The following is a 19,232-nucleotide window of genomic DNA, read 5'->3' on the forward strand; positions in this document are numbered from 1 at the left end:
CCAATGTCTGGCTGCTCAGGACAAAGTCTGGCCCTGGAAATGACTGATCATGTATTATTGCTACCACAAGGAATTTACATCCGTTTTTTTTTAAGTAATATCAGCCCAGGATGAGCGTCAAAACGCCAGAAACTGATGTCTGCTCTCAGAAATCTAATTCTATGGCATCTATATTTTACCTTCACAGTGTCATTTCTACGAGCGGCCGCTAGGGGGAGCTCCGGGATGTAGCCGTCTCTACTATCAGGACAGCCGGTCTCTATGACTGCTTGTTCCTGGAGCCGGTGTATGTCGGGGCTGACTGAGAGCTCCTAGCTGTCGGGGATACGGAAAGAGGGTCGCACGTCTGTCTCCGCCGTTGCTGCTGCTCTGTCTGCGAGGAGGTCGGTCGCGTGCCAGGATGACGTCATAGCTGCTACTGTGACGCAGGTGGGCCTCACGTGTACCGCTGAGGATGATACCTGCAGTGACACGTGACCACTGCTCCATCTGCTATTGCTGTGCCATGCTAGTGGATGGAGGGGAGGCATTATGTGCAACAGGGAAAGATGAGGGAGTGCGCCGTGCTGTATATACTGCTGCACGTGCATCATGCAGTTATGCATTCAGGCGTGCACATGCCTACCCACACTCCAATTTTGATTGGCCAATTTTACCACTGCCATGTGGTATGTGATTCTGAGCTTACTTGCATAATCTGTGTTTAGCATTCAAAGTCTGTTGGCCCTCATGTTACATGGAGGCGGTAAAAGTGGCTTGTGATTGGCAAATCAATTTTGGATGTGTATGCACCCTAAGGTGGCCACTAACTGTCCAATTTGTAGTGGAAAAATTGTTTGAGCGCTCAGACATTCTGATCGGATTGGTTGTAAATAATCTGTTGAGGGGCACATTCGATTATAAACAATTATAAAAAAAAAAAATAAAAAAAATTCGTCCGATTGGATGTTAGAATTTATTGATCGCTTGAACGATTTTTCACTAGAATTTAGATTGTTAGTGGCCACCTTTTAGTTACTTTGCCCCTCCCTCTACTTTAATGTGATGTACACAGGGCCCAACTGTTTAGAGTACTCTGGCCTCGGAGCAGTGCTTTTTAGCGCTGCTAGATTTGGACGCAGCCGGCGCCTCCATAGTCTACAATAGGAATCACTCCTATTGCAGCGCTCAGTGAGTAACGTCGGCTCCGTCAGAAGACGGAGCCGGGGTTGCTTAAAAAATACAATAATTCGTCCTCCAGCAATCGGTGGAAGCCGAATTATTTCATTCCCCCACTATCCATGGCGGCCTGGAGGGGTAATAGAAATTAAAAACTTGTGCAGAAGCAGGATCAGCCATATACCGCTGTATCCTGCGCCCAAGTATACCGGCGCCGATTTAAAATGTTCTCCTCTGGCCTGCCCCTTAGAATGTGGCTGCTTCTCCACTCCCTATTGTTGCCTAGTAGGAGGCTCCATCCCCATCTCTAGGCATTACTGCCTTCTTTCTGGCAGCATGATTATAATTCGAGCAAAGCTGCTGCAGCCATCATCTTGTTACCTAAAGCTAGGCATTGTAACACTGGTCTGCCCCTCAGTATGTCACTGCTGCTGCCCTCTTCAATGCTACTGGTGCTGTATGTATGTCCCTGTGTCTGCACACTGGCCCCAATGTTCAAGCCCTTTGCCCTTCAGCTTACCTCCTTGGTATGTCCTAGAAGATTGTAAGTGTATTGCGTCATCACGCTAGCAACGTGTTAGTCATGTGCAATAGAACTTGCAGTGTCTGAAACAGCTGATTATCAGCTGGTTTTGGAGACATGCGCATTTGCCCTGTAATTTTGCACTGCCAGCAAGCCACATTGGAAGCTGCATAAAGGACTGTACCATTCCTTGTTTGGAGTGCAGCATTCTCCATACATAGTGCTCTATTGCTTGCTGTGGCACTGAAGTAAAGGTGCAGTCCGTACAGAGAATGGGCAGCGCGTACGCAGAAAGGAGCAGTCCGTCTGCAGAATTCTGCAATCCATACAGAGAATGGTGCAGACCTTTAGACAGCTTAAGGTGTGGTTTCCAGGCAGGGCAGCACAAAATGTAGGGCAAATGCTCATGTCCCTGAAATCAGCTGATAATCGGCTATTTCAGAGACTGAAAGTTCTTTTGCGAATGTGCAGGAGTAACATGGAGCAAGCGTGATGTCACAATATGTTATCAAAAGAACAGGGCGACAGTGCCGATCCTTTGCTTTTGATTCCATTGATGATCCTGGGAGCTGCTGGATCGATCGAGGCACATGGCAACTGTAAGGTGGTTGAGCGCACCAGTTGTTCTACTCACTGTGACACAATATGGTTATGTTATGACATTTAGGAGAAGCCAACTATCTAGGGCGTACCGACACACCAGCAGTCTGAGTCGGAACATAGCTTCTGCAGCCCCCACCTCATCCACTGCAACTTAAGGTGCATACACACATGCTATTTTGATTGGCAGATCACTGTCCAATTTTACTACCTGCATGTAGTAGGAAGGTCAACAGATTGTGGATTGTATGCAGTGTTCTCCCCAGAAATTCTTTTCAGCCGGGTGGCATGACAAAGTAGCCGGGTGGGGAAGTAAGGTCTCTTTTACACTAGGAAATGCAATCGCGAAACCTACAATTTCCACTACCCGCGATTGCAACATATAGCTGCCGGGAACAGAGCACGATCGCCCACCAATTGCGATTCAGAAAAAAAACGACGAATGCTAGTGGGAAAGGAGCACGGCGATTAACATGTTATCATGGTTCTCATTGTGATCTGCAAAACTGCTGCGATGCGCTTTCTGAAGCAGATCGCAGCTAGTGGAAAAGGGCCCTAAGGTCAATATAGTGCATTGTAATATACTGGGGCACATTACTGAGCACAGAGCAGTGTAGTATACTGGGGAACAGTACTGAGCACAGAGCAGTGTAGTATATTGGGGTACTTTTAGAGAAGAGAGGAAAGAGCAGAGCAAGAGTAGAGGAAAGGGAGAGCAAGAAGAGAGAGAAGGTGAAAGACAGCAAAAGTGAGAGTTTGACCCCATGGGATTGTGGTTGTGGTCAGTTTGGCTGGCTTGCAGCTGTTCGACATCATAGTAAGTAGGACCAGGGCGCTAGCGTGAGATGCAGGTGGAGCAGGGCCCAGCAGCCGAGGGGCTGGAAGGGCCCCAGAAAATTCAACAGTGAAGGGTCTAGCTTCAGCCATGGCACCTGTGCAGAGCTCAGTGCCCAGCAATGGATAGGTGTGCCAGTACATTATATATTATACATTTATATATGGGATGTGGATGTATATACTGATATAAATATACACCTGATGACAGATATACGTCCTGCTACATATGGACAGATGTTAACCTAATGATGCAGCATGCTCTCATATATGCCCCATCCATCATGCACATGATTTGTCATGCATGATGACACAGGAGGGTCTGCACAGCGACAGCTGCATGATGACACATGGGGGCTGCATGGTGTGACATGGGGGTTGCACGATGACACATGGAGGCTGCATGATAAGGGGTTGCATGGTGAGTCGGTGACACATGGATGATGTTGACACTGGGGGGCTGTATGATGAGGGACTGCATGGTGACCGTGACACATGGGGGTTGCATGATGATACACGGGGGCTGCAAGATGAGAGGCTGCAGGTATCCCCTCCCCCATAGAATAAGATGATTAAACCTTTTGGATGGTTTGCTGGGTGACCTCTCCCCCCTGGGTCTGGTTGAAGCAAAGGCCACAGACATGCTCCCCCCTGGGCCCCGGTGCGCCTCTGATCCCAGCTGTCAGCACAATCAATTATTCTAGATATTCCTAATAACTGCACCTTATTACTAGCCAGAGGATTCTTCTACGCAGCAGACAGGGGGAGCCGGTGCTAATGGTACGGTCCGTTCCCACTTTCACACGCTGAACGGCGTCAGGTGGGGTCTTGCATACCTGGAAACAGTAGCAATGGATTTCCGATGCGGAGGGCCGGGCACGTGGGTGGCCAGAGTGAGGCAGTGAGGTTCCTGGGCCCGCGGTCGCAACCACGTGTGTGGCGGCCACTCAGCTGCTGAGGCTCAGTGTTGTTTCCCAAGCGAGCCTCCGACTTCCCCAGCTTGCGTCCTGGCAGCCAAGTGGTGCGACTGCATGGTTGCAATGAGCGGTGTTCTGGCGTCTCGTGCTTGAAGCTGGGAGCCCGGTGCAGCTGGTGGTCGACTTCCCTTGCTGTCCTTGATGCTGAGGTGCTGCCGGGGGCTGTCTTCTGGTCCCTCCATGTGCCAGTAGCCATCCCAGGGCTCAGCTGATCCGGTACTGCAGCCGACTTCAAGTCTATGTGGGTAGCCGTCCCGTAGCCGGCTCCTGCAGCACAGATACACAGTGCGCCCTGGATGTCCAGTAATCCCTCCCCCACGCCTCCATCCCATGAAAAGGAGATAGTGCTGTGGGAAGGAAGGGGGATAGAAGGGCCAGAGTGCCTGTGTGTCACGCAGCCCTCTTACGGCGCCGGCTTGTATTAAAAAAAAAAAGTCCTGCCTGACTTTTGGAAGCTGGGCCGGGATTTAAAACACCCGGGCGACCCGCCCACCTAATTAGGCCTGGGGAGAACACTGTGTATGAACAGATTGTGCAGGTAAGCTCTTATACCACATGGAAGTAGTAAAATTGTCCAATCAAAATTGCATGTGTGTGTACCAGGCTTTAGCATGGACATTAACTGCTTTCTGAACTCACCACCTCTAATTTGCCCAGGTCTGGATGAAGAAAGAAGAGCCTGTGGTGACCAGTCCCAGCGCAGTGGTGGCCTTCGACAGCTTGACCATGACGCCTGGTGAGGGATCGCTTGGTAAGTATGGTGCACTGCTTTTTGCCCACTGCCACTTCTCATTGGATGGATTTTTATTTATTTATTTTTTGTTCAGTCACTGTGGGCCTGATTTGCAAAACTTGGCGAGCATTGATAAAGGATACCACAACCGAAGGATTGTGGTAAAAATGATTGCAGCACTGTGTAGGTAGTAATCAGCACATACCTGCTCATCCTCCTGCCCCCCTCCATCTGCCGCCGTTCTCACTCTATACATGCCGGTGTGCGGTGGCTTTTCTGAACTTTGCCCCGGACATACTGCGCACTGTGTGCGCAGTATGTCCTTCCCCCTTCACTTCTGGCCGGCGCACAGTGCGAGACTCAGAAGCACGCTGACCCCTCTGTGCTGCGTGTGCGCTCCATTACACCGAGCGTCACATGCTAGTCATGCTGCAATCATTTTTACCACAACCCTTCGGTTGTGGTATTCTTTAATGGGGGAACAAATCCTTTGTACTAACTTTTATTCATATTGTAGATATTGCTGCAAATGCTCGGGCCTCCATCTTTGCCGCATTGATAGGATTGTGACCTAAAGCACAGATACTTACCTATAAAGATGGAAGTCTATGGATCCTGCAGAGTTTTCCCATGTCCTCCTCCAGACCTTCCCTGTTGCCCAGTACTCTCTTGAAGTCCAGGTCTGCGCTCCCCTCTGAGCAGTAGCACCTTGTTTAACCTCCTTGGCGGGGTAAGCCGCGCAGGAGGTTTTCTCCGGCCCTGCTGGGCCGATTTGTTTAATTTTATTTTTTTTGCTGGACGCGTCAGCACACCGATCGCCGCCGCCCCGCGCTCGATCGCCGGTATCCGTCGTGCCGTGCCCCCCAGACTCCGTGCGCTGCCTGGCCAATCAGTACCAGGTAGCGCTGAGGGGTGGTTCGGGACTCCCAATGACGTCCCGACGTCGGTGACGTCATCCCGCCCCGTCGCCATGGCGACGGGGGAAGCCCTCCAGGAAATCCTGTTCGTTGAATGGGATTTCCTGATCGGAGATCGCCGAAGGCGATCGAAGCGGGGGGATGACGCTGAGCAGCGGCTATCATGTAGCGAGCCCTGGGCTCGCTACATGATATAAGAAAAAAAAACTGCTGCGCTCCCTCCTGGCGGAATTTTTTATACCGCCAGGGGGGTTAAAGGTAACCTTAAGTCAAAAATAAAAAATGACTTTTACTGACCTGGAGCTTCCCTCAGCCCTCTACAGCTGATCGGTACCCACGTAGAGTCGCTCTGATGCTCCTGGACCTACTTCCGGTTTCGCCGTCACCAGCTACAATAGCACCCCCTATATTGCTATTGCGGCAAGGAAGGGTGCTATTGTAGCTGGGAACGCAAAGAATCACTCGCGTTCCCGGCCCGGAAGTAACCTCCGGACGGTCCAGGAGCATCAGAGCGACTCTACGTGGGTACCGATCAGCTGCAGGGGGCTAAGGGAAGCCACAGGTGAGTAAAACTCATTTTTTATTTTTGACTTAAGGTTACCTTTAATGTGAACCTAAAGTCAAGTAAAATAATGAGATTAACTCACCTGGGGCTTCCCTCAGCCCCCTGCAGCCGATCGGTGCCCTTGCAGCCCCGCGCCGATGGTCCGCAATAGCAGCATAGGGGGCGATATACAGGCTGGGAACGCGAAGAATCACTCGCGTTCCCATGCCTGTCGGCCGGTGACGGCCAAACCGGAAGTGTTCACCGGCAGGTCCTGGACCATCGGAGCGGGGCTGCGAGGGCACCGATTGGCTGCAAGGGGCTGAGGGAAGCCCCAGGTGAGTTAACCACTTGCCGACCGCCCACAGCCGATGGGCGGCGGCAAAGTGGATCCCTAAAGGACCGCAATACGCCCAAGGGCGTTGCGTCCTTTTCGTATGCCGGGGGAGCGATCGCGTCATTGATGACGCGCGCTTCCCCCGGCAACTGGCTCCGCCCACCCGCCGCAACATCCCGCCGGCCATACGGAAGCGCTGGTGGGATGTTAAACCCACAATCGCCGCTACAAAGTGTATAATACACTTTGTAATGTATACAAAGTATACAAAGCTGCCTCCTGCCCTGGTGGTCCCAGTGTCCGAGGGACCACCAGGGCAGGTTGCAGCCACCCTAGTCTGCACCCAAACACACTGATCGCCCCCCCCCCCCGCCCCCTGATCGCCCACAGCACCCCTCATACCCCCCCTGGCCTGCCCCCAGACCACTGTTTGCACCCAATCACCCCCCTAATAACCCATCAATCACTCCCTGTCACTATCTGTCAACGCTATTTTTTTTTTTATCCACCCAACAATCAGCCCCTAACCTGCCCCTTGCGGGCAATCTGATCACCCACCCACACCAATAGATCACCCGCAGATCCGACATCAGATCACCTCCCAAATCCATTGTTTACATCTATTCTCTCCTCTAAACACCCACTAATTACCCATCAATCACCCATCAATTACCCCCTATCACCACCTGTCACTTTTACCTATCAGATCAGACCCTAATCTGCCCCTTGCAGGCACCCAATCACCCGCCCACACGCTCAGATTGCCCTCTGACCCCCCCCCCCCCTTATCAATTCACCAGTGCATTCATTACATCTGTTCTTCCCTGTAATAACCCACTGATCACCTGTCAATCACCTGCCAATCACCTATCACCCATCAGTCACCCCCTGTCACTGCCACCCAACAATCGGCCCCTAACCTGCCCCTTGCGGGCAATCTGATCACCCACCCACACCAATAGATCGCCCGCAGATCCGACATCAGATCACCTCCCAAGTGCAGTGTTTACATCTATTCTCTCCTCTAAACACCCACTAATTACCCATCAATCACCCCCTATCACTACCTGTCACTTTTACCTATCAGATTAGACCCTAATCTGCCCCTTGCGGGCACCCAATCACCTGCCCACACGCTCAGATTGCCCTCTGACCCCCCCTTATCAATTCACCAGTGCATTAATTACATCTGTTCTTCCCTGTAATAACCCACTGATCACCTGTCAATCACCTGCCAATCACCTATCACCCATCAATCACCCTCTGTCACTGCCACCCATCAATCAGCCCCTGTCACTGCCACCCATCAATCACCCCCTGTCACTGCCACCCATCAATCAGTCCCTAACCTGCCCCTTGCGGGGCAATCTGATCACCCACCCACACCATTAGATCGCCCACAAACCCGCCGTCAGATTACCTCCCAAATGTATTGTTTACATATGTTATCTTCTCTAAACACCCACTAATTACCCATCAATCACCCCCTATCACCACCTGTCACTGTTACCTATCAGATCAGACCCTAATCTGCCCCTTGCGGGCACCCAATCACTCGCCCACACGCTCAGATTGCCCTCAGACCCCCCCCCCCCCCCCACCTTATCAATTTGCCAGTGCATTAATTACATCTGTTCTTCCCTGTAATAACCCACTGATCACCTGTCAATCACCTGCCAATCACCTATCACCCATCAATCAGCCCCTGTCACTGCCCCCCATCAATCACCCCCTGTCACTGCCACCCATCAGTCAGTCCCTAACCTGCCCCTTGCGGGCAATCTGATCACCCACCCACACCATCCGATCGCCTGCAGACCCGCAGTCAGATCACCTCCCAAGTGCATTGCATCTGTTCTCTCCTCTAAGCACCCACTAATTACCCATCAATCACCCCCTGTCACTACTACCCATCAGATTAGACCCCTATCTGCCCCTAGGGCACCCAATCACCCGCCCACACCCTCAGACCCCAGCCCTGATCACCTCGCCAGTGCATTACTTGCATCTATTCCCCCCACTAATCACACCTTGAGACACCCATCAATCACCTCTTGTCACCACCTGTCACCCCCTAGCACACCTACCCATCAGATCAGGCCGTAATTTGCCCTGTGTAGGCTCCCGATCACTCGGCCAAACCCTCAGATCCCCCTCAGACCCCCTTCTGATCACCTCCCCAGTGCATTGAGTGCATCTATTTTCCCCTCTAATCACCCCCTGAGACACCCATCAATCACCTCCTGTCACCCCCCCTAGCACTCCTATCCATCAGATCAGGCCCAATACAACCTGTCATCTAAAAGGCCACCTTGCTTATGACCGGTTCCACAAAATCCGGCCCCTCATAGACCACCTGTCTTCAAAATTTGCAGATGCTTATACCCCTGAACAGTCATTTTGAGACATTTGGTTTCCAGACTACTCACGGTTTTGGGCCCGTAAAATGCCAGGGCGGTATAGGAACCCCACAAGTGACCCCATTTTAGAAAAAAGACACCCCAAGGTATTCTGTTAGGTGTATGACGAGTTCATAGAAGATTTTATTTTTTGTCAAGTTAGCGGAAATTGATTTTTATAGTTTTTTTTTCACAAAGTGTCATTTTGCACTAACTTGTGACAAAGAATAAAATCTTCTATGAACTCGCCATACACCTAACCGAATACCTTGGGGTGTCTTCTTTCTAAAATGGGGTCACTTGTGGGGTTCCTATACTGCCCTGGCATTTTAGGGGCCCTAAACCGTGAGGAGTAGTCTAGAAAACAAATGCTTCAAAATGACCTGTGACCTTTTTTTTTTTTTTTTTTTGGTCACAAAGTGTCATTTTCCGCTAACTTGTGACAAAAAATAAAATCTTCTATGAACTCACCATGCCTCTCAGTGAATACTTTGGGATGTCTTCTTTCCAAAATGGGGTCATTTGGGGGGTATTTATACTATCCTGGAATTTTAGAACCTCATGAAATATGACAGGTGGGCAGAAAAGTCAGAGATGCTTGAAAATGGGAAAATTCACTTTTGGCACCATAGTTTGTAAACGCTATAACTTTTACCCAATCCAATAAATATACACTGAATGATTTTTTTTTTATCAAAGACATGTAGCAAAATAACTTTCGCACTCAAATGTATAGGAAATTTTACTTTATTTGAAAAATGTCAGCACAGAAAGTTAAAAAAAGTCATTTTTATGACAAAATTCATGTGTTTTTTGATGAATATAATAAAAACTAAAACTCGCAGCAGCAATCAAATAGCACCAAAAGAAAGCTGTATTAGTGAGAAGAAAAGGAGGTAAAATTCATTTAGGTGGTAGGGTGTATGACCGAGCAATAAACCGTGAAAGCTGCAGTGGATTGAATGGAGAAAAGGCTCTGGTCCTTAAGGGGTAGAAAGACTGTGATCCTCAAGTGGTTAATCTCTTTTTTTTTTTTTTTTTTTTAACTTGACTTTAGGTTCACTTTAAGGGACCCAGCAGAAAACCTCATAGGGAAATTCTGCTTGATTGGGTGGACGGCACCCTCTTGAACCAGGGCTTGTGGAGTCAGTACAAAAATCTTCCAACTCCGACTCCTCAGTTTCTGAAACCACGACTCCGGGTACCCAAAATTGCACAGACTCCGACTCCTCGACTCCGACTCCTTAGTCTAATACTTAACAGGGCTGTGGATTTTGTACAAAAATCATGCGACTCCGACTCCTGACTCCTCAGTTTCTGAAACCACGACTCAGACTCCAACTCTGACTCCACAGCCCTGTCTTGAACTGCTAGGTTTCAGATGTAGTAAACTACCCCCCTTCTGTAATTTGAAACCACTATAATATAGTAACTGAATCAGGAGGCTCTACATGTGCTTATCAAATATATGCAATACAAAACCGCTTGATATCCCCTATTAAAACTCCAATTAAAACCATAAAGACAGGAGGGGAGCACTCCATCACACTTTTCCACTTTTCACCATCAGGTCATGCTCAATAATGGTCACTCAGCCTATGCAAACCACATTGGCCACCGATATGGTTGATAATAAGTGGACCCACCACCTCACTTGGTTAAAGACGATCAATTGGGATTTATTTAGTATTTAAAAGTGTACAGAAAAAGGGTAGTCGTAGGTAAGCCAGACATCAGAGTTTATATCACACAGAGTTCAGGCCGAGATTTACCTCACAGGAGTTGCAGCAAGGGACATGCTGGGAGCTTGGGGCTAAACAAAGCCTCCGGTAAGTAGCACTTATTTTGCTTTATAATTGCCTGATAACTCCTTTAAAGCATATAGTATACGGCCTTAGGCCCCAGATTCAGCCAGGCCTCTTAAAGAGACACTGAAGCGGAAAAAATTGTAATATAATGAATTGGTTGTGTAGTATGGATAATTACTAGAACATTAGAAGCAAAGAAAATATTCTCATATTTTTATTTTCAGTTTTATAGTGTTTTTATAACATTGTATCATTCTCAGTTTATTGTATCATTTGCAGTGTATACACTACTCGGCATTCTAAATGCTTTTACAGAGCAGCCCAGCAAACTTTTGACCTGGCTTCTGGCAGAGAAAAAGAAAATAGTGACTGACACTTGAGATAACAACTTCAGAAGAGGAGCTCTCTGCGACTTTGAAAGTCTTGGAGCTCAGTGGCTTTTTTGCATAGATAACAGGAGTTTCTTAACTCTTCCTGTATTGGAAACAATATTAGACACATATCTCTGCTCCTAATGTTTTATTTCTTAGCTGTACTACACATACAAATAATTTTTTTTTCCGCTTCAGTGTTTCTTTAAGTATATAGCTATACAGTTATGTCAGAGAAACTGATTGAAAGTCCTTTACATAGTGCACTTACCTGGTTTTGTTGTCCACAAGGGATATTGCGGCCCGAAACTGCCTTCTGACTCACACCAGCAGTGGATGTGTGGCCAAACTAGTTGACTTTGGAATGGCATGTGACATTTACAGGTAAGAATCTAAAGTCTGAGTATTACGCTGTGGTACCATGCTGATTTATAACTATTACCACTAGGGCTTGCAAACACAAGTATGAAACAGGTGCATACTCGTACATGGAGGGAAGTGTGGGCCTAAAGAGGACCCTGGTCAGCGGTGGGGTTGAGAATGACATGGGAAGCCTCTGGGGCAATTTCTAGTTGCTAAAAAGGTAATCTGTAGATAAGATAAAAATATATCTCTTTTGCAAAAAGATATGGAGGCTGCCATTGCTATTTATTTCCTTTTAAAACAAAACCAGTAGCCTGGCAGTCTTCCTGGTCCCGTGTCTTTAATATTTTAGCCATAGACGCTGAACAAACATGCAGCAGATCAGGTACTCTGACTCAGGTTTTGCTGGATTAGCCATATGCTTGTTTCAGAGTTTTGACTCGATACTACGTATGCCAGAAGAGCAACAGGACTGCCAGGCAAGTGGCATTGTTTACAGAGAAATACATTTGGCAGCCCCCATATCACTCTCACCTCGGTTTCCCTTTAAGAGAAAAGCTAATTAAATAACTGCCTGTCTTTTTGTATTGTACCATGTAACCTTTTATAATGCTCTGTCTGGAGTATTTTTTCCATCTCGCTGTCCCTCTCAGAAAATGCGTAAGACTCCTTCAAACCTATGAGCATTTCAGTGCATGCTTTTCACCCTTCTCTTTTCAACTAGGATTATACTGGGGGCAGCCCTTAGCAATTCCTCCATTGCCGGACACCACCTACTCGCCGGTTTTTTTCCTAGCAATTTGGAAGGAAGGGAGGGGTTCCTCCAATAAATGTAAAATATTTTATATTTGTCATCATGCAGCTGAAAAAAGGCTGTTATTTATTATTATTATTATTATTATTTAGAAAATAGATTTTATTTCTGAAATCTTATATTTTTAATTTGGGTCCACTTTAAGTGGATGCCACCTGAAGCCTTTGTAGAAGGAATATTTACCTCCAAGACCGACTCCTGGTAACCAATACACTGATGTCATTTATTCACTACCCACAGGGCCGGTTCTAGCTCCAATGGGGCCCCGGGGCAAAAGTAACGGGGGGGGGGGGGGGGGCTCGACCCCTCCTCCTTCCCCAACCACTGATGGACCCCCTTCCCCCCCCAAAGTCTCCATCAGACTGGCCAGCTGTGCTCCCCAGTGTTAGGTAGTCCCCCCATCCCCCAGTATAGATGGCCAGTAGTTTTCCCCAGGATTAGGTAGCCCAGAATAGATAGCTAGATGTGCCCCCATGATTGGGTAGCCCTCCAGTATAGATAAATGTGCCCCATAAATAGGCAGCCTCCCCCCTCCAGTAGAGTTAGCCAGATGTGTCCTCATCCACACATGATTAGGTAGCCCCCCTTCCCCCAATATGGCTGTATGTGCCCCCCAGGATTAGGCAGCCCCCCTCCCGGAATAGATAGCTAGATGTGCCCTCATGATTAGGTAGTCCCCCCCCCCCCAGTGTAGATAACTAGATGTGCCCCCATAAATAGGTAGCCCCCCTTCAATAGAGGTATCCAGATGTGCCCCCCACATGATTAGTTAGCCCCCCATCAAGATAGCTAGAGGTGTCCCCTGGATTGAGTTGCCGCCTCCTCATATGCAGTGTGGTGGGCATCGCAACAAAAGGACCAGGATACTACTCATCTATCAGCGTCGTCGGGAAGTCTAGAAAGGTTTCTCCACTTCACACAGTCACGGCGTCTCTTCTCTGAATCCTCCAGTGGTGCAGTACTGAGGCACCACTAGATGGTAGCAGAGAGGAGACGCTGTGACTGAAAGAAGTGGAGAAGACTTTCTGGACTTCCCAACGATGCTGACAGATGTGTAGTACCCTCAGGGACCCGCACAGCACATTGGGGGGAGAGCACTCGGGGAGCTCCTGCCTGCTGCTGGCTACCCTCCTTTACCCACACAACTTATGCCGCATATCTGCGGCTGACCAAGATCCACTTGCTTGGGGGGCCATTATGGACTCTGGGGCCTGGGGGCAATTGCCCCTCTTGCCTGTATTGTAGCGCTGGCCCTGACTACTAACGCTTCTTTTTCTAAACACAGCTATAACCAGGACTTTGACTGTCTGCCATTAAGTGGTTAGGATTTTCTGCCATCACCTGTGACATATCAGATCATAGTAAAAGCTGCTAAGGTGTGTGTGTGTGTGTGTGTGTGTGTGTGTGTGTGTGTGTGTGTGTGTGTGTGTGTGTGTGTGTGTTAAATGAAGCTGCATTCAGCATCCTCACTAGAAGGGATTTTTTTTTTTCCTTAATAACTCCAGGATAACCCAGGTTTATTCAAAAGGAAAATGTGACCGCAGTCCCACAACCTTTGGATTTTTTAAAGACAGTCTTTAAAAAATCCAGTCCACATTAACGGTTTCGCTTAAGCTATTCCCTGTGGATTCTCAAAGATCACTGGAGATGCCCAATACTGGAGATACTTACCTAAGAAGAGGTGAGCCTCTGGATTCTCCAGAAACTTCCCTCATTTTCTTTGAGACCACCACAGTTGCAGGGACCCTCTGAAAGTTTTTGGCTGCACTCATCTTTGTGTACGAGCACAGCTGTCCTGCTCATACATGGTGGGGAGCGGGCTCCACTTTAAGCAAGGAAAAAATAGGTCAAGTTTGCTTTACATAATATTAGTCTTTAGGCCATAAAAGTATAGTTAAGACTTCCAATCTGTTACAGGTTCTTTGGAGTGCTGCTGTGGGAGTTCTTCTCATTAGGATATATGCCGTACCCATGCAAAATCAACCAAGAGGTGCTGGAATTTGTAACGAGTAGTGGACGTATGAATCCCCCTCCCCCCTTAAAAGATTCCCCAGGACTAGTGTAAGTGTTTCTGCAAGTTGAGGGCCTGTAAGAGCCTCTCTGACTGATGTGATTATAAATAGTGTAACACAGTGCTCCTCCTTTCATTGATTTGTTACTGACCTGAATGGAACCCAACAATACCAAAACTGTCTGGAAGGGGTTCAGTGCTTCATTGCTATCAGCAAACCAGCACGAGGCAATGGACTGTAAAAGGGGCAATAGCTGTTTCTAAAGTGTCCTGAACTCTGGATGACTTTTTTCTTTTTTTCTTTCTTTTTTTTAATAAACCTGAAGTCACATAAAAAACGCAAGTTCGATACTTACCTCAGTAGGGGGAAAGCTCTAGATCATGGGTGCCCACACGTTTTCGGCTTGCGAGCTACTTTAAAATTTGCCGAGTCCAGGAGATCTACCAACATTTAGGTAGCTAGGTATAGGTGCTTTCAGTATAGATAGCTAGGTATAGTGTAGTTAGGTGCCTTCATTATATATAGCTAGGTGTAGGGGCCTTCTGTATAGGTAGTCAGGTACAGCATGGTAAGGTGTAGGTGCCTTCAGTGTATATATAGCTAGGTGTAGGGGCCTTCTGTATAGGTATCCAGGTTACAGTATGGTTGGGTGTCGGTGCCTTCAGTATATATACCGTATTTTTCGCCGTATAAGACGCACTTTTTCTCCCCAAAAAATGGGGAGAAAAAGTCCCTGCGTCTTATATGGCAAAGGCAGGGAATCCCCGACTTCCATGCTCCCGCCGATACGACCCGCCGCCATCGGGGATTCCCTGCCTGTGTCCCCCAGCATCCTCATGTGTCCCCGCTGGCCTGGCCTGCCCCTCGCCTGTCTCCGGTCCACCGCTTATGTCTCCGGGTCCCTGCAGTCAGCGGCAGCAGCTTACCTCCTCCATCTTGCCCGCGGCGATTGAAGACATGCGGCTTCCTCTAGTGCTGGCTTCTAATGACGCGTCATTAGTAGCCGGCACTAGAGGAAGCCGCACGGGGAAGCCGGATGTCTTCAATCGCCGCGGGCAAGATGGAGGAGGTAAGCTGCTGCCGCTGACTGCAGGGGACCCGGAGACATAAGCGGGGGACCGGAGACACAAGCGAGGGGCAGGCCAGGCCAGCGGGGACACATGGAGGAGGTAAGCTCAGCTTCTACCGCTGACTGCAGGGGACCTGGAGACCTAAGCGGGGGACCGGAGACACAAGCGAGGGGCAGGCCAGGCCAGCGGGGACACATGAGGACGCTGGGGGGGGGGCAAGAGGACACAGCAGGGGCGACCACAGGGGGGACCACAGGGGACAGGAGGACACAGGAGGTGGACCACAGGGGGGACCACAGGGTACAGAGGTGACAAGAGGACACAGGGGGGCGACCACAGGGGGGACCAGAGGACACAGGGGGGTGACCCCAGGGTACAGGGGGGGACAAGAGTACACAGCAGGGGGACCAGAGGACACAGGGGGGACCACAGAGGGAAACAAGAGGAGACGGGGCGATCACAGGGGGGACCAGAGGACACGGGGGGTGACCACAGGGCACAGGGGGGCAGAGGACACGGGGGGGGCAACCGCAGGGGACAGGAGGGGACCAGAGGACACGGGGGAGGGCACAGGGGGGACTAGAGGACACAGGAGGGCAACCACAGGGTACAAGGGAGACCACGCGGTAACTACACGGGGGGGACCAGAGGGCACAGGGGGGAGACCAGAGGACACAGGGAGATCAGAGGACACAGGGGAGACCACAGGACAACTTGGGTAGACAGGGTGAGATAAGAGGGCACATGAGGTACACAGGAGGACACCATTTGGGGGAGGTCATGTATAAGACACTCCTGAAATATGGATGCACCAGGTTTAGTTTATATATTTTTTTTCCCTGTTTTTTGCCCTCTAAACCTGGGTGCGTCTTATATTCCGGAGCGTCTTATACGGCGCGAAATACGGGTAGTGGCCTTCTGTATAGGTAGCCAGGTACAGCATGGTTGGGTGTAGGTGCCTTCAGTATATATAGCTAGGTGTAGTGGCCTTCTGTATAGGTAGTCAGGTACAGCATGGTAAGGTGTAGGTGCCTTCAGTGTATATATAGCTAGGTGTAGGGGCCTTCTGTATAGGTATCCAGGTACAGTATGGTTGGGTGTCGGTCCCTTCAGTATATATAGCTAGGTGTAGTGGCCTTCTGTATAGGTAGCCAGGTACAGCATGGTTGGGTGTAGGTGCCTTCAGTATATATAGCTAGGTGTAGTGGCCTTCTGTATAGGTTGCCAGGTACAGCATGGTTAGGTGTAAGTGCCTTCAGTGTATATATAGCTAGGTGCAGGGGTCTGGGCCACTTACCTCCCTCCAGTTCCAGCAGGGTGTCTGGGGCTTGTCCTGGTCTCCCCTCCTTCAGCCGCGGTTGGAGTGCAAATGGGCGGCTAAAGGAACACTTGGGTGAAGGGGGCGGCAGGCAACGTGCGTGGATGCAGTGTGCCCAGCGCCGCCCCAGCTATGATGTTGCGGCTTCCTCCACCGCCTTTCTCCTATTGGCTACCTCTCCTCTCTGCCTCTTCCGATTGACCGGCAGCAGAATCTGACAGCTGCCGACCTCAAAATTTAATGTGACGCGGGCAAATGGCCACGATCTACCAAATGGGCAGTAGCGATCTACCGGTAGTTTGCGATCCACCTATTGGGCACCCCTGCTCTAGATGGTTCTGAGGCTTTTCTGATCTTCCAGAGGCCCTCTCCTACAGCCTTTCGGCTGTGCTCCCCTCCATGTACGCAGGTGCCTGTAGGTGTGTACGTAGGTGCAGGCTCACAGTACTTCCGGCGCCTATGCAGTATCACGGAGCCACTTATGCACAGCTTTTATCTTCGTGCATGCACAGCTTTGTGCTACTGCACAGGCATGGCCGTCCATGTGCCCCTGCTCGTACACTGAGGGGAGCGTGGCCATGCAGAGGAAGAGGGACACAGCTGGCAGCTAAGGTGTCATAAATATCAGGATCCAGAGGCTTCGCCCCTACTGATGTAAGTATGAGGGTTTTTTTTTTTTTTTTTTAAGCTTTAGGTTTACTTTAAATAAAAATTGTTTGTATGTTCTCCTCTGTAGCATGATTAGCTACTTACCTTTACTTTGTCTCTGTCAGATCCCATTCCTCAGATATTGCCACTTCCTGTTTGTGTCCTCTAAAGGTGCCCATTAACGGTACAATATTTTACTTAGATGTGATCCCAGCAAATCTAATGATCACAAGTAATTGGTGGGTAATTATTGATTGTTCCCATAAACTGATTTATTAGTGTGCTTTCTCTCTTCAGTTTCGATTGTAAAATCAAACATTCATATAGACAAAATTCTGTATACCAATTAATCATAGAATTGTCTTATGTTGATTTTCGCCACATACTGGGTGGTTTTCTGTACAATTTGATCTTTAAAAAAATCTGATCGCATGATCACATCCGAGAAAAAGTATTGTTCGGTTAATGGGCACTTTTTAGGTAGGAAGTTGGAATATCTCAGGAATCTAAGAGCAAGTAGTGGTGGCTAACTGACCTGCTTTCTGCACTCTGTGTTTTACATATAGAATAATGACGCAGTGTTGGCAGCACACACCTGATTACTGACTAAACTTCTCTACCATACTGGAGCGGATCATCTACTGCACACAGGTAGGATCTGTGACATTATTTGCTTAATCAGTGAAACAGTGCAAAGAGCAAATGTAAAGGACAGGTACCCAAGAAACTTTACCTTCCCCTGTGAATGTAAGATTTAAAGTATACCTGAGCCGAAACTTGGGTACACTTTCATTCCAGAGCAGGAGACTTGGGCGCAGCAGTGAGTAACTTCAGCGCCGTCAGAAGACGGAGCTGAAGTTACTTATAAAACACTATAATTCGGGCCTCCAGCAACTGCTGGAAGCTGAATTATTTCATTCCCCGCCACCCATGGTGGCCTGGAGGGGGAATAGTATTTAACATCGATGAGAATTTTGCAGGAGCAGGAAAAGCCATACAGGCTGTATCCAGCTCCCAAGTCTCCTGCGCCAATTCCTCTCGTACGCTCGGGTACAAAATTGCATACTTAAGAAGAGGGAAGCCTCTGGATCCTAATCCTTCCCTCTGGGGGCCGAGCACAGACCCTCCTAAGTTCTCTGACGAGGGCTTGTCAGTAATTTGACCAGGGCTGCGCTCTTCTTGAGGCAAAAGAGTGGCCACGCCTGTCTAAGCCGAACCCGCTCATGCACAAGCCGCTCCATGCTACTGTGCAGGTGTGGCCTTGCTTATGCCAGAAGCGTGCAGGCCCCGATCAGCTGGCGGATCAAAGGACAGCAAGGAAGCCTCATTAGGATGCAGTGGATACCCTCTCCTTAGGCATATATATATATATATATATATATATATATATATATATATATATATATATATATATATATATATATATATATATATATATATATTATTTTCTTTTTTGGCAGAGTGGCTTCAAGCGGGAGTGGTAAGCAGGACAATGCAGGCAGCTGAGACAATCTGGCACTATAGATCTCTCAGGGATGCATTGGGGCCACCAGACATACCCTAGATTCTCAGCAGAGGCAACTATGACCAACCACCTCAGCTGAGAACTACGCTGAAATTTAAGAGCCTGCATATATATGTATAGTGAAAACTTGAATTCTCTCATTTAACGTATTGTGCTCTCTGCCCGCTTCTGTCCCCACCTCCGTGAGCTTCCTCCAATCGGAAGCTAAGCCGCAACCTGCGAGGTACTTCCTGGGCCCGAAACTAGTATTGCACGGAAGTGTATTGAAAAAATATGCTTCC

This window comes from Hyperolius riggenbachi, chromosome 6 (assembly GCF_040937935.1).
Source record: "Hyperolius riggenbachi isolate aHypRig1 chromosome 6, aHypRig1.pri, whole genome shotgun sequence".
NCBI lineage: Eukaryota > Metazoa > Chordata > Amphibia > Anura > Hyperoliidae > Hyperolius > Hyperolius riggenbachi.